Raw genomic sequence first — 7,290 nt, 5'->3', positions numbered from 1 at the left:
TAGCCAGCAAGGCTGGTTATCAGGTACAGCTAGCCTATTCCCAAGCCATCAAAGGATCGGACTCTGGGAAGATTCTGATCTCTGGGTACGTGACAGTTACAAATGGTCTGTGCAGGCCCTATGACAGGCTGCTCACTTGGTAACTGATGAGCTGGTGTCCCAGAGAGCAGAGCCCATGTATTTAGCAAATGACAGAACTGCTATGTTGATCGAATCTATGTGGATAGTAAAGAAAAGCAAATACAGGCTTTACACTAAATGCTCATGATGGATAGATTCATCTTGCTGTGTGTTACTCTGATTCCAATGTATTCATTCAAACTACACATGTAATTCAAAATCTTTCTTGAATTTATTCTTGTTTACAGGAACTCTGAAGCACTGTGCTTCCATGTGTTTGTAAATGACAAAGTACTATACTCTGCTCCAAGGAAGGATTTGAGTCCATATCCTGAATTAAGTCTGTAGCACACTCTTGCTAGCTGCAATAACTAGAGAGTAGGCTTTGATTTGTCTATGTGACAGTGTAAACCAAAGGAAGGAGAGGGAACAAAATCCCAACAACATGGCATCTATGAATTGAGAAGAGGAGGGGTGGAGAAGGTGGTTCTGTTTCTTCCACAAAGCTTTGGCTAAAATCTTTGGCTTTGAAAGAGCAAAAAGCTCAAACCTCCCACCTAGAGGGACCTCAGACACTTCACCTTTGTGTTCCACAAACAGCGTGCAAATCCACACATTTTACTGTCAAAATTAATCACAATACTGAAATTTTAAAAAATTGTTTATACTAAACTAGAGAATTCTACAAGATTTTAAGTTTCCTAGTTTTGGGTCTTTGAAGCCCATCTGTGGGGGATGAGAGATGCGATATAGATTCCCTTTTTTTAAACTCTTCCCTTTCTATAAGTCACACACAGCTTTATGAGGTATCTTTGTACCAGAATCTCTGAAGCCTCAGGTTGCCTGAGCAAGCTGGAGTCTTGCCAAGATTTTTGGGTGTTAGGTTGTTGGGTTTTTTCCTTATTCTCTATTTAGGTAACTTTTGTAGGAGCAAAAAATCCTAATTCAATTGTCTCTGTATCGACAGTTTCTTTGTTGCATTTTTTCTATTATGTTTCACTAGGTCAGCCTGATGGACTGGAGCAGACATGTGAAAACATGATCTCATTGAGGCCAATGAGGTACTGCAGTCCAAACCTATCAGCATACTAATCTGAAAATGTCCTAGTCTATATTCAGTTTTATTTTAAAAGATGCAGGATTTCCTATGTTAGCCTTTTAAACTAGCAAAGATACATAATAGCCTTATCTTATTGAAAACATGAAATCACTCCTATCTGCCTCCAAGACTGGTTTCAGAATTCAGATTTTCACAGGCCAACCTGCCCATCAGTCTCTGTGACCTGGCAAAGGTCGTTCTCTTGGTGGATGAGTTTTATGACCTTCTAAAGATGGGGGAATCAAGTTCAATAAGCAGCTTCAACAGCAAGCCTTTCATCTCTGACCTCCAGGCTGGATTACTGCAACTCATTAGACTGTTACAGTGAAACATGCTAATAGATTGCACATTAAGAGTCATTGATGTATCAGCACCTGGGGTGAAAGTCTCTATAGGAAGAGTTCAAGATGCCATGCATTACTTGCAGCCACTGCCATACTCCATGGGTTAAGCCACTTCATCTCGCCTAGGCTCTTAACCATCAAAGCTTTTATTTTTATTTTAAAACAGAGGCAAAACCAAGTGTTAGGTAGAGTAGCTATCTGGATTTATCCTTACATTTTTCACAAGCAACCAAGTTTAAAGGAGAAAAGCAGGGAACCGGAAAAAAAGAAGGTCGGATGGAAGAAGCCTTAGAGGAAGACAGAGGTCACAAAGCAGCTCTGTCTAGTGTTAGACAGGAAGAGCTGTGCTTATGGCTCCTGCAGGAGAGGTTGCATGCATGGGCTTTGTTCCTATTGTTCCAGGAGGCGGAATTGTGTACAGTCTATAAAAATGACACCAAGTCCAAATGACTATAAGGAATATTTCACTGATATAGGGGAAATTGTGAACCATTATAGGAAAGTATTTCTGTGCAGACAAGGTTATACATGGCAAAAATGCATTTTTATTTGTGTACTGAGATTAAGCAAAACTAGTATAAATGATTGTGGGGCTTTTTTTCTCCTATAAAATAGCTATGCTTTTATTACGGCATCTTGGTGTGACTGCTCTGACCATCAGCAGCCATATGCCTTCACACCCACGCCTGACAGCTACGTTGGCAGATGCTGGCAATGAGTTACAGCCTGACTCTACAACAATGGCAATAAAAGGAAAAGATGTTTAAAGACCCCCAAATCTGCTATTGCTCAGAAAACTGATCAGTGTATCTGATGTTAGTGCACGAGTACCTTCTGAACAGTTCTCTTTGGTGATGTTATCCTCATTTTATTAGCTGCCCTTAATATCCCCCTCAAATCCAAGGTCCTCCTTAAAGTCCTAGATGTATCAGCTCATGATAGCCATGAAAAAACATTCTCCAAGATGTGATGCCACTTGACATGTATGTCCCACAGGCACTATAAAACATTATGATAAAACTGGAAGTCCAAAGTTAAGAGATGGACATTTCTTTAGGGATAGCCGTATATATTAGGACCTGCTCACAGAGAAAAATCAAGATCTCAATGGCTTCCATAGCCACACAGAAAAGTAATTTCAGTGGATCCTTTCTCTTGCAATACTGACAACAAAGACAGGGAGAAGTCAGCATGTCAAATGAAAGTTAGTATTAAAAATCATTTGCCAGAATGACAAGAGAGACCAAACAGCCATGAGGAATTGAAGCTGGGGCACATTTAAATACTACACCCTAAGACACCCATGAGAAGTTCTCTAATACCATACAGGGACACGTGTAATATGTATGTTATGTTAGCTATGTCCATAAACACCTCCAGTCATTAAAGCTGCAGCCAAGGCAGGATGGAGCTCTAACAGAGGTGCCGGACTAGAAGATGATGCAGGATCAGCAGCATTCGTGATAGCAGTCACTACTAAAGATAGGTTAGTCCTCTTGGCACAGCCCCAGGACACACTTTCCCTAGCTTCAGCTGAAATGTAAGAATTTACTCTTATGCCAGAGGTCACAACCCATCATGTTGTCCAAGACTGTGTCCATCACAGTTATTCACAACAAGGCTTTAGAGAAAGCACTAAAGCCTTCCAACAGACTTATCTGAACTCTGGCTTAAGAGTCAGTGTGTGATCAAATTGGGCCATCATGCATGACACCCTGAATGAGTGTGCAGTATACAAGGAATACCTGGTATCTATGATTTTGACACACAGCAGCAGCTGTGCACAGATACTTCATCTTCGTTAAAAAATAGTACACATCATTTGGGGACAAGCAAGCTTCCTTGTCACCAAATCATCATAATTAATTTAACCACTATCATTACAGCTGAACTTTCCAGCCTAGTCAAATGAAGTAATTCAATTCCTTCTGTGTACTTTTTTTGGATGTTTTCCTTCCTCTGTGGCTAATTATTGAACATTTTTTCTAAGCCCTAATTCATGCCTCCTTCCTGCTTACTGAAGATAAAATGTCATCTGTGCAGGAGCTCATAATCAGCTGATTCTGACAAGCAGAGGATAAAGCACAAAAGGAAGAATATTGTTTTAAGGAGGGAGAAATCCAGATCTAACTACTGGGACTTTTGCCAGGGATTTCAATGTGAACAGAATAGAGGCCTCATTGTTGACAGTGAAAATTGGACCCTGTTGCTTCTCGAGGGTTTTGTTTCCTTCTAGCTTGTTGGCTGAAAAAATGGTCAAACACAGACCAGTATAACCTCATTTGTATTATCAAAGTAATGGGAGGGTGATACAGCTGAGGATATAGCAAAGAAGTGGACAAAACCCCACCAAACACAGTGCTAGCTGACGTTCTGATTGAGAGTCATTTGCCATTTTGTTAAAGTGCTTAAAAACAACATAGAAACCTTCTCCATGCTCAGAATTTGAAGATACTCTTCATACACCTGGCATTCTCTGAAATCCCACTGACACACGTTCAGCTCCCCCAAATACCAAGCTCAATTGTTTCCCTTCGTCCTTTTTAGTTCATGAAATACTTCATGTGGAAAGTGGGGGGGGCGGGGGGGAACACCAAGCACTGAGACCACCGAAAACCAGAGTCCTCTCATGTCACCCCCTCCTGAACAAGCAGGGCTGGATGATCTTAAGAAAATGCAATCTCTTCCCCTCTCCATTATCCCTCATGCACTAAAACCAGAGTTCTAGAGAAGAAAAACACCCTATCTTAAGGTTTTAATTTTCTCCTCACCTCAGATACATATCTATCCTGATACATCTTTGCCATCCTGGAATTTATTCTCTCACATTTCTGTTTTACAGAAGAGAAACTTACCCACTAAAAATCTATGTGACCCTTTCAAGATGGTATAGGAAATCCAAATCCGGAGCCTCCATTCCTTAAGAAATTGAAGTTCCTAGGAACTTCACTATTAGGCCGCTCTTACACAATACAGTCAAACAGGCTCTCCTAGCCCAGAATGGTTGTGTCGGGGCCGAAACGTGCCAGCAGGACTTAATTGCCCTGACCAGCATCAGCAGGGGCCTCTGCACAGGTACCCATTACCCAGGGCTCCATTTCAGCTCAGCCCCCAGGCCTTGATGAGCTTTGCTGGAGGTACGCCTGGACACAGCCCTGTCCCCTGCTAATCCTGACATGCTGGCTGAGCTTCCCACTCAGTTCTTGGACCAGCACTGTCACCTAGAATTTGTCTGATGATCACTGGACTGTCAATGGGACCCAATTCTATCACCAACCCCATGCTGTTCACCCAGCTTGTGAGGCCACCAGCTGGTACTGTGGTCACCCTCAGCTCCTGGCTCACTTTCCCTCGTGGGAAAGCCTCACTCTTGCTGCTCCCTGACAGGTTGTAGAGGAGGAAAAAAAACAAGCCCCAGGACATCAGAAATGCAGGTGGACGCACATCTCTTATCTCCTTAGAGCACAGATCCTGCTTTAATCATTAGACAGAGACAAGCATGCCATCAGCACCAAAATAAAATATTCTGTCTTCATTTGTTACTCTACAGTAGGAGGAAGGCAGACAAGATTTGCAATAGAGGCTCAAAACTGGCTACTACAAGTGTAAATCCAATGGTGCATACTTAATGTTTGCGTGCACAATTTTCACTCAGTCAGTCCCTCCCTTCTGATCATTTCTGCTAAAAGAAAGTAAGGCTTGCTAGATAGCAGCTTTCTGTAAAGTTACCTGCTATCCAGATAAAGAAGAACTGAAAACCTTCAACAGAACCACATGAGATTCACTGGCTCACAAGGACGATGTTTCGAGCTTACTCCAGGGAGGAGTCATTGCAGTTAACACTGAAAGGGAAAATCACCTTGATAATTTACTAAAGCCACACTAAAAATGAAGGTGTTGCAATGCATCAGTTTCAAGACCAGCTCAGGCAGCCCAACTGCCATCTTGTGGCTAACAAATCACACTGCGGCAGCTTCACTACGTTATTCCTTCATCATTTACTCCTTCATTATTTATTCCATACACGTATAGAATAAATCTGACAACAACATATCCCAGGCAGGAATAAGGAGCTCTGATTCTCTAGAGTCCAAATATACAATATAGATCAATGTTGCTAGAAGGGAAAAAGAGGTAAATTTAATTACCTCAAGTCTTAGATTGCAGAGAGTGGTAGGAGGGAGAGCATCTGGGTCAGGGCAGAGGCAGGAGTCATCTAAATTCAGGTACTATTTTGTACACACTGATCTGAAGAAATCAAGCCAACTTCAATACCTACATGAAAATACATGTTTAAAAGTTTGGGGAAAATATTTCATTTGACAATTGGGTCAAATTCCCAAGCCTCTATGCAATTCTAGAAATTAGGCAGCAAGGGAGTTCAGAAATAACACTTCTCCAGCAGATTTTTGCATCTTTTGTCCCTTGGGTTGATCTCAACAGCCATTTGAAAAGGTCAAAAGTGGTATTTGAGACTATGAAGCACCTGCAGTGGAACTTACACAAGAACTTTAGAGGTTCCTATCAAGTTTTCAGCCCATTTAGCACTTTCAGTGTCTTCTGTTGCTTATGCATGGATCACCTTACACCCTGTTTGCACATTGACTTGATGTTGAAAAATTGGTTTGCTCACCCTACTTCTGTGGCACTTGATGAATTTTCTACATTGGATTGTGTAGAAAAGGCACAATAAGAACCTGAGAGAAACTGGAGGGCCTTGGCCATGATGTCACGCCTGAACAGGGTGAACCTGCTTTAGCAGGCGGGTTGGACTAGAGGATCTCCTGAGGTCCCTTCCAACCGTTGCCATTCTGTGATTCTGTGTGTATCATTTTGATGGAAACCGCTTTGGAAACCAGTCTATGTAATTACAAACAAAAGACAGAATGACCACAAGGCTGTCCACAATATATCCCATTACAGTTATAACAAACACATCTTTCCCATGAAAACCTACATGCCAGTGAGAGCTGAAGGAAAAAGTAGCCAGGTCAGATCACACAATATATGCCGCAAGCAAAATTTTTACTTTCACTTGTTAAATGAACGGTTTCTAAGATGAGCTATCAGAGCTTTTTCGTATCTGTGCCTCCATTGACTTTTCACAGGATGGCAGCAGCAAAATGACCAGATTCCAAAGACATCATAACCATTCTTTTTGCCTGTTCCCTGCAGTTCCTACTGGAACCACTGTCCTGAACTGTTACATGGAGCTGTGGGCTCTGAAACAGGTGTCTTCAGCTAAAAGATTTGCAAGCTGAATGCTACAAAATAATCTATTTAGGACATATTTTGGTATCTATCACCAAAAAGTGCTGTCAGCCAGCAGTGTTTTTGTGAAATTAAGATACAGAAAACTACCATATAAAATCATAGAATCATAGAATCACTTTGGTTGGAAAAGACCTTTAAGATCATCGAGTCCAACCTTTAACCTAACCCTGCCATCCCACCACTAAACCATGTCCCTAAATTAATTATCCTTCATATTCCAAAGCTGAGCACCTCATAGTAAAACCATCATCTTTAATGTAAACTTTGTTTAAACATTGCTTCAGTAAGTGGTAGACACTAAGCCCAAAGACTGAAGAAATGAAAGATTCTCTTTGATGCACTCTAAATTATATATAAGTATATACATCTGACACCATATCTCCAATGAATAAAGAAACAAACAGAACAACAAAGCCAAACAGATTACATTTCTAATGTTTAAAGGGAGGGGAA

This window comes from Egretta garzetta, unplaced genomic scaffold (assembly GCF_000687185.1).
Source record: "Egretta garzetta isolate BGI_Z169 unplaced genomic scaffold, ASM68718v1 scaffold163, whole genome shotgun sequence".
Classification (NCBI taxonomy): Eukaryota; Metazoa; Chordata; class Aves; order Pelecaniformes; family Ardeidae; genus Egretta; species Egretta garzetta.
This window is presented reverse-complemented; position numbering follows the sequence as displayed.